General features: G+C 48.5%; 2 pseudogenes; both read left to right on the top strand.

The window, feature by feature from the left end:
* Positions 1–2,939: 2,939 nt before the first annotated feature.
* LOC141581927 (tubulin beta-8 chain-like) lies at positions 2,940–4,560 on the top strand (annotated as a pseudogene).
* A 2,622-nt stretch (positions 4,561–7,182) lies between these two features.
* LOC120362969 (required for drug-induced death protein 1 pseudogene) lies at positions 7,183–9,587 on the top strand (annotated as a pseudogene).

Genomic DNA, 9,587 nt, shown 5'->3' with positions numbered 1-9,587 from the left:
GGGTACTGCAGCTTATGGGTGCCCAGATTTGGACATCTAGCCAAGCCTTTCTATAACACACTCAAAGGAAAATATTAGAGCTCCTTGAATGTCATTAGAACCGCAAGCTAACCTTCAATACTCACAAAGAGAAATCAGGCTCTGCTGCAGCCTTGGATGTCCATAAGTGAGATGAACCATTTTTTCTTTATGTGGCCAAAAAGCAAGGCATAGGCCTTGGGTAATCTTGTCCCAAAACTGGAGAATATTCCAAGGCCAGTAGCCGACTTTTCTGAGCAGATAGCCCGGGTGGGTCCAGGGTGTCCTAGGTTTCTTAGCGCTGTTGCTGCTACAACTTTTCTAGCAGGCAAGGCTAATAAGCATTAGGACAGCACCTAAAGGTTTTTCGACCCCACACCAAGGGAAGGTGGTTCTAGAAGCTAAAGGGCACCAGTGGATGATAGGAGAACATTTATTAAAGTCTCAGTTCTTATTGCTAGACACTCCAGACATAACCCTTGAAGTCTGACAAACCCTAAACCCAGCTACTTATCTGCTAAAGCACACAGGTGCTCCCAGCCTTCCCAGCATACAGGTTGTTTTAATCTGTTCTCATGCTGCTAGTAAAGACATATATGAGGCTGGGTAATTCACAAATAAAAGAGGTTTATTGGACTCACAGTTCCACATGGCTGGGGGAGCCTCACCATCATGGCATAAGGCAAACGAGGAACAAAGTTACATCTCTTACATGGCAGCAGGCAAAAGAGCTCGTGTCGAAAAACTCCCCTTTATAAAGGGGAGTCATCCCAACACTTTGGGAGGCCAAGGCGGCAGGTGGGTCACCTGAAGTCAGGAGTTTGAGACCAGCCTGGCCAATATGGTGAAACCACGTCTCTACTAAAAATACAAAAATTAGCCAGGCATGGGGGTGGGTGCCTGTCATCCCAGCTACTCAAGTGGAGACAGGAAAATCCCTTGAACCCAAGAGACAGATGCTGCAGTGAGCTGACATCATGCCACTGCACTCCAGCCTGGGCAACAGAGCAAGAATATGTCGCAAAAAATAAAATAAAAATAAAAATAAAATCATCATATTTCATGAGGCTTATTCACTGTCACAAGAACAGTGTGCGAAAGACCCGCTCCACTCCCCGATTCAATTACCTCCAACCGGGTCCTTCCCAAGACACAAGGGAATTATGAGAGCTCTAATCGATAAGATTTGACTGGAGACACAGCCAAACCATGTCACAGGTCATGAAACAAATTTATTCTAGCAGGCCAGACGTGAAATGAGCTCCTTGACCATCCCAAGGAAGAGTGGTTCACAGATGCAAGTTGTTTTATGCATCAGGAAAACAGGAGGGCGAATGCTCTGATTAGTCAGCACAAGTGAATCAAGTCACATGCCTCGCCGACCTCGACCTCAGCTCAAAAAAGCTGAGTTAATGGAACTTACCAGAGCCCTGTAGTCAAGGAAAAATTTAAAAGTTAACATTTACACTAAGTATGACTTTTGAGTGCTTCATGCTTATGCTGTGATTTGGAATGGGTAGGGACTCTTGACCACAAAGGGCTTTTCCGGACAACATCACTCCGATTTTGAGCTTGTTAGAATGCTGCTTGGCTGCCGAGGAAAAGTGACTATAATTGATTGCAGAGGACATCGAAAGAGAGATTGACCACGTGAAAGAAACTGCCCTTGCAGATGTGATAGTCAAGGTCACTACACTGAAGCCGACGGGCATGCTGGTCAGCGTACCTGGAGCTGAGACAGAATGCTCCGAAGAAGAACAAAAACGGGCCAGGGATTCCAGTTTAGTCCAGAGCCCCTCTGGCTGGCCGACTCATGGTAATACATTACTAATGCCAAGTACTAATCCTAGGAAAATAGTTAAACACTTACACGATTATTTTCATCTTAGAAGGGATTCTTTGTTTCAGTTAATGTCTCATTGGTTTTTGGAGATAAATCTTTTCAAGACGCTAACACGGGTGACTCTGCCCTGAGCTCTGTGCCTGAAATAACACAAACAGCCAGCAGTTTTCTCCTCGTCTAGTTTACCCTGTCCAACACTAAGAAACCTCTCCAGGTGAGGACTGAAAACTCTGATTTACTCAGGCACCTTTCTATAGGAAATTAAAATATTTGCTAATGCTTACTGATACCTTCACTGGTTAGATCGAGGCATTCCCCATCCTATCTGAAAAGTGTTTACAAGAAGATATAATTCCTCAGTGTGTATCATCTGAAAGCGTGCAAAATGACAACGGCCCATCTTTCACAGCAGGCATATCCCAACACCTGTTCTCAGCGTCAGGAATCAAATATCACCTTCACTCTTTGTGGAGATTGCAGTCCTCTGGAAAGGTGGAAGAACGAATCAAACCCTAAAGAAGGCTAACGACATCAGAAGCCTGGCTTTCTCTAACACCCATAGCTTACTATGGGTTTGAGCTGCTCCAAAGGAAAGCTTATAATTAGATCCTGTTGAGTTAGCACACAGAAAGCCTTTTCGAACCACAGGTCTCCTAAGAGATGAAAGGACTCATCCATTGCAAAAGTATGTCATCAATCCAGGACACATGCAAAGGCACTCTGTGAATGTGGAAACGAAAGTCTTCCCTTCCCACATGGGAGGAAAATTCAGTTTCAGCTCAGCTAGGGATTTAGTCTCACTAAAGACGTGGGAGGAAGTTCTTCAGCTGCCCAGCTCTCCCCAGCGTGGAAAGGACCCCAGCAAGGCCACCTGAGCTCTCCAATAGCCATTAGCCTCCAAGGGAGTCACAGGTGGGCACACCTGTGTAAAAGTCAAGCGGTTTCTTATTCTGGGAGCCCAATCCAAGGCTGGGGGAGGAGGGTGTGGGGCTGCTTAAGCATTGGCGGACTGCGGGCCGAGTCGTTGTGCGGCTGAGTCTCCTGGCCTTTCTTTTGCTGGCCTAGCCCTGCCTTGGCCATGCGGGAGATTGTGTTTACCCAACTCGGACAGTGCGGGAACCAGATCGGCGCAAAGGTTGGCAACTAGGGCTCGGAGGGTCCAGCTCGGGCCTGCAGGGTGGTCGGTGAAGATGTTGGCAGTGGAAGGGGTGGTGCCTCTGCATTGCAGTCCCTGGGCTCCCTGCCGAGGATGTGGTAGAGCTGGGTGGCTGGCAAGGCTGCCAGGGTGAACACCAAGGGACCCAGCGGCCTGAGGAAGGGGAGTGGAGGTGGGAGAAGGACTGGGACAACTCCCGCTTCCTGAGCTCCATGACTCAGCCCTGGCCTGTCTGGCCTCTTGCATCTCTCGCAGTTCTGGGAGGTGATCTCTGATGAACATGGCATTGACTCTGCTGGCAGCTACCACGGGGACAGTGACCTGCAGCTGGAACGCATCAATGTGTACTACAACCAGGCCAGCGGTGAGACCCCAGTCTGTTCCCGACTGCCCTCCTGGGAATACCAACCCTCTCCTCACCCATTCCCTTCTGTTCTGTTAAGGTGGCAGGTATGTGGCCCGCGCTGTGCTCGTAGATCTGGAGCCAGGCACCATGGACACAGTGCGTTCAGGGCCCTTCTGGCAGATCTTCAGACCAGACAACTTCGTCTTTGGTGAGCTGTGGATGAGGACTTGGGTGTGGCTCCTTAGCCAGGGCAGCTCAAAGTCAGCGAGTGCCCCAAGGTCATCTCTGTGGGAACTGTGGAACTGGGGCCCCTGAACACCCTCCCATACTCTGAGTCATGCAATCCCCCTCTCCTAAACGGGCTATGGGAAGAAAGGCCAGCTGTCTCCTCAAGGTGAGGAGCTGCTGATGCAATCTCCCTGCAGGGAGCTGAGGTGGGACAGTGACTATGGCCTTTTCTGGGACCGGGCAGGAGCCACCTGCAGCGAGTCTGTTGTTAGGCCGTCTCAGGTTTGGCTCCTGATCTAGGTTCTAACAGGCAAGGCTGCTGTCCTGTGACTTTAGGGGAGAGGGTTTCATTCGCTCCACCTGCCGTGTGAATGGTGCTTTTTGCCTTGTGGCGACCACTGATGACCACATACCTGGCCATCAAGCGACTGACTACGACCTTACAGGTCAGCACGGGGCCTCAAACAACTGGGCCAAGGGGTACTACACAGAAGGCGTGGAACCGATGGAGTCGGTGATGGATGTTGTGAGAAAACAAGCTGAGAGCTGTGATTGCCTGCAGGGTTTCCAGCTGATCCACTCCCTGGGTGGGGGGACTGGGTCTGGGACGGGTCGCCTTCTCATGGACATAATTCGGGAGGAGTACCCAGACAGGATCATAAACACATTCAGCATCCTGCCCTCACCCAAGGTGTCAGACGGCCTGGTGGAGCCTACGATGCCACCCTCTCCGTCCACCAGCTCGTACAAAATGCAGACGAGACGTTCTGCATTGATAATGAAGCACTCTACAACATCCGTTTCAGGACCTGAAAACTGACCACACCCACCTATGGCGACCTGAATCACCTGGTGTCTGCTACCCTGAGTGGGGTCACCACGTGCCTGCGCTTCCCAGGCCGGCTGAACGCCGACCTGCGGAAGCTGGCCATGAACATGGTTCCATTTCCCCGGCTGCACTTAAACTGATTTGTATTTCACCAGTTCAGAAACCCTTTCTTTGTAGAATGCAGCAAGAGTCATTTCCAGCCCTGTAGTGGCATATAAGAGTTAACAGTAAGAATGTGTTTAAAACACAGAAGACCCGCTTCTTACAAACTGATCTGCTGTGTGTTGGTTCCTTTCAGGAAGTTGCATCTATGTTTAGATTCAGCGAGTTAGAAACACATTTCTTCTAAAAGGTGCGTTTGGAGATTCCACAGTGGATGGGGGTGCAGGCTGTAGTGAGAATTATCTGACTATAAAACAAAAACGGAGCTGTCCGGCAGAATGGTTGTCAATGTGTGCATTCCACTTACAGAGGTGAAGGGATGTGTGTTTGCAGGAGTTCAGAAACCCTTTCTTGCTTTCTTTCTTTCTTTTTTTTTTTTGAGACAGAGTTTCTCTATTGTTACCGAGGCTGGAGTGCAATGGCGCGATCTCAGCTCACCGCAACCTCCGCCTCCTGGGTTCAAGCGATTCTCCTGCCTCAGCCTCCTGAGTAGCTGGGATTACAGGCACACGCCACCATGCCCAGCTAATTTTTTGTATTTTTAGTACAGATGGGGTTTCACCATGTTGGTCTGGATGGTCTCGATCTCTTGGCCTCGTGATCCACCCGCCTTGCCTCCCAAAGTGCTGGGATTACAGGCTTGAACCACCGCGCCCGGCCAGAAACCCTTTCTTTGGAGAATGTAGAAACAGTCATTTCCAGCCCTATACTGGCATATAAGAGTTTTTTCTTTTTTCTTTTTTTTTTTTTTTTTTTTTGAGACGGAGTTTCGCTCTTGTTACCCAGGCTGGAGTGCAATGGCGCGATCTCGGCTCACCGCAACCTCCACCTCCTGGGCTCAGGCAATTCTCCTGCCTCAGCCTCCTAAGTAGCTGGGATTACAGGCACGCGCCACCACGCCCAGCTAGTTTTTTGTATTTTTAGTAGAGACGGGGTTTCACCATGTTGACCAGGATGGTCTCGATCTCTTGACCTCGTGATCCACCCGCCTCAGCCTCCCAAAGTGCTGGGATTACAGGCTTGAGCCACCGCGCCCGGCGGCATATAAGAGTTAACAGTAAGAGTGCGTTTAAAACACAGAAGACCGGCTTCTTACAAACTGGTCTGCTGTGTGTTGGTTCCTTTTAAGAAGTTGCAACTATGTTTAGATTCAGCGAGTTAGAAACACATTTCTTCTAAACGCTGCCTTTGGGCATTCCAGAGTGGATGGGAGTATAGGAGGTAAAGAGAAATATCTGGCTCTAAAACAAAAACGGAGCTAGCCAGCAGAATGGTTGTCAATGTGTGCATTCAACTTACAGAGTTAAACTGATTTGTATTTCAGCAGTTCAGAAACCCTTTCTTTGTAGAATGTAGAAACAGTCATTTCCAGCCCTATAGTGGCATATAACAGTTAGCAGTAAGAATGCGTTTAAAACACAGAAGACCCGCTTCTTACAAACTGATCTGCTGTGTGTTGGTTCCTTTTAGGAAGTTGCAACTATGTTTCGATTCAGCGAGTTACAAACACATTTCTTCTGAAAGCTGCCTTTGGACATTCCAGAGTGGATAGGAGTACAGGATGTAAAGAGAGATATCTGGCTCTATAACAAAAACGGAGCTATCCAGCAGAATGGTTGTCAATGTGTGCATTCAACTTACAGAGTTAAACGACACCTCCGAGACAGATGAATATGGTGGGTGCAAGTTCGGATGTGAGGCGGGTACTTTGCTAGAGCCGAGGAGTTCAAGACCAGCCCCGGCATCAGGCTGCAGTGCATTCGTCTGGCCAAGGCCCATGGCAGCCTCCACTTCCCGACCTCAGGCAATCCTCCCACCTCGGGCTCCAAAAAAGCTAGGACTACAGGCGCCTGCCGTCATGATGCCCGGCGAACTTTTTTTTTTTTTTTTTTTTTTTTTTTTTTTAGACGGAGTTTCGCTCTTGTTACCCAGGCTGGAGTGCAATGGCACGATCTCGGCTCACCGCAACCTCCGCCTCCTGGGTTGAGGCGATTCTCCTGCCTCAGTCTCCCGAGTAGCTGAGATTACAGGCACGCGCCACCATGCCCAGCTAATTTTTTGTTATTTTTAGTAGAGACGGGGTTTCACCATCTTGGCCTGGATGGTCTCGATGTCTTGAACTGGTGATCCACCCGTCTCGGTCTCCCAAAGTGCTGGGATTACAGGCTTGAGCCGCCGCGCCCGGCCTTTTTTTTTTTTTTTTTTTTTTTTTTGAGACAGAGTTTCGCTCTTGTTACCCAGGCTGGAGTGCAATGGCGCGATCTCGGCTCACCGCAACCTCCGCCTCCTGGGTTCAGGCAATTCTCCTGCCTCAGCCTCCTGAGTAGCTGGGATTACAGGCACGCGCCACCACGCCCAGCTAATTTTTTGTATTTTTAGTAGAGACGGGGTTTCAACATTTTCACCGGGATGGTCTCGATCTCTCGACCTCGTGATCCACCCGCCTCGGCCTCCCAAAGAGCTGGGATGACAGGCTTGAGCCACCGCGCCTGGCCTTAAACTTCATATTTGAATTGGATCCTCTGTAGATGTCCTAAGCCCAAGAGAAAACAGTGTGCTTTATGAAGTTCCATTATTGTCCTTTTTAAAATATTCGAACCATGCGAAACCAATCAGTCTTTTCTGACAAGTTACCTAAGAAATTTTTCTTTAAACTGAACAGTATTGAATGTCAGACTAAATTTTTAAAGTGGCATTCTGATTATAAAGAAAAAGGAATTCCTAAATGAAAATACTTGGAGTTTGCCTGCTGAAAATTTAGCTTGTGGAGATGTGAGAAAAAGATTTAAGCGTTGGCAAAAGATTGCAATGAGGTAAACGATGTGGTTTTCTCAGGGGTGATTTTGCAACTTGAAACATTCCAAAAAGAATTACTGATCACAAAGTTTCTTTTAGCTTCTAGCCCTGAAATGCTTGGCATACATAAAGCTCTTACAGATATTTGGATAAATTAAATTTATATTGACATTTTCTTCTTCTTCTTCTTCTTATTTTTATTTATTTATTTTTTTTTTTGAGACGGAGTTTCGCTCTCGTTACCCAGGCTGGAGTGCAATGGCGCGATCTCGGCTCACCGCAACCTCCGCCTCCTGTGTTCTGGCAATTCTCCTGCCTCAGCCTCCTGAGTAGCTGGTATTACAGGCACGCGCTACCATGCCCAGCTAATTTTTTTTTTTTGTATTTTTAGTAGAGACGGGGTTTCACTATATTGACCAGGACGGTCTCGATCTCTTGACCTCGTGATCCACCCGCTTTGGCCTCCCAAAGTGCTGGGATGACAGGCTTGAGCCACCGCGCCCGGCTATATTGACATTTTCTATAAGTTGGCCTACGTTTCTAGCTTGTGTGGGTATGTGTAAAACAGAGAACATTTTGAGGCATTCCATTTTACAACTGATAGATGCTGACATCAACCTGCCCCTTTCTACACTCTATTCTTGAAAGTTGAATCACAGTGAAATTTTAAAAGTGGATTTTTTTCTCATAAAAAGCAGAAGTTTCTCAAAAAGGTAATTGTAGAATTATCATATGATGCAAAAACTCGACTCCTAACTATACACCTAAAAGAATTAAAAGTAAGGACTCAGCTACGGATACATCAGTGCTCATTCTAGCATGATTCAATCGCTGAAAGGCAGAAAAGCTCACATGCCCATCCGCAGGTGAATAAATTAATAAAATAGGGTACATTCATATCATGGAATAGGATTCATCCTTTAAAAATAAAATTTTGATACATGCTATAACATGGACGAACCTAGAAAACATGACAGGTGTCATAAACCAGACACCAAAGAAAAAAATGTGGCATGATGATCCTTATGTAAAACATCTAGAATAAGCAAATTCATAGAGACAGAAGGTAGGTTAGAGGTCATCAAGGACCATAGAGGGGGTGGGGGCAATCAGGCGTTCTTGTTTCACGGTCCAGAGTTTCTGCTTGGGGAAAATGAAAAAGTTGAGAAATAAATCGTGGTGATGGTCGAACAACATTATGAATATAATTAATCCCACCAAATTGTATACTTAAAAATAGCTTGAATGGCAAAATTTATACTATGTGTCTTTTACTACAATAAACAATTTTAAACGAGGTTTCTTCAAACTCATCCTCCAACAAAGTAACAAATACTCCTTGAAGAAAGCTAGGAAAACTTTAAAAAGTAAAATGAAATGAAAGCCACCTGTTCTTCCACCAAGTAGTGATAACATGTGATTAATGTGTTGTACAATTTGCTCTTCTGACCAGTAGTATAGATACATGCAGATACACACACACACACACACACACTCACTCACTCTCACAGCGTTATGCCGACCCTGCTTTTCTCTGTATGTTGTAACAATCAATCTTATCCATGAGCCTTAATTTATTTAAACGTATCAACTCCCCCAACCCCCGCGCCGTCCGCGCAGAGCCAGAGAAGCGGGCGGGGAGCAAAGGTTGGCGTCCTGGCGCTCGGACCTTCGCCAGAGGGTCCGCGGCATCCTGACGGTGGGAGCCGGGCTCCGATCCAAGGCGGAGAGCAGCCTCCTGCGCCGCGGGCCCCGAGGGCGAGGGCGGACCGAGGGGGACGACGAGGAGGCGGCCGCCATCCTGGGCCACCTGGAGTCGGGAGACGAGGCGGCGGCGGCGGCGAGGGAGAGCGGGGCGAGCGCGGCGGGCGCGCGGAGGGTGCGCCTCGCCCCCCTGCCCGAGCGCTCCGAGCCGCCGGAGGAGCCGGCGCCGGGCGAGCAGCCCAGGAGGAGGTACCGGCGGCAGCTGCAGAAGTGCGGCAAGAACGTCGGGAGGGTCCTGACGAAAGGAGGCCGCGACGCGGTCATCGGGCCGCAAGGCTTCGCTGCAGCCTACTCCGCCCCGTCTGGGGCAGCCGCCGGTGTGGATCCTCCGTGCGCTGACGGGATTCCCTGCGGTGGGAACCGTGTGAATCGGGAGCATCTCAGACTTGAGCGCACACAGCATACCTGGAAGAGAAAACACGCCTTTCTTTGCTCCATCACATGA

This window comes from Saimiri boliviensis, chromosome 17, assembly GCF_048565385.1.
Source record: "Saimiri boliviensis isolate mSaiBol1 chromosome 17, mSaiBol1.pri, whole genome shotgun sequence".
Taxonomy (NCBI): Eukaryota; Metazoa; Chordata; class Mammalia; order Primates; family Cebidae; genus Saimiri; species Saimiri boliviensis.
Note: the sequence above shows the minus strand (reverse complement) of the source record. Positions and strands in the feature narration are given on the sequence as shown.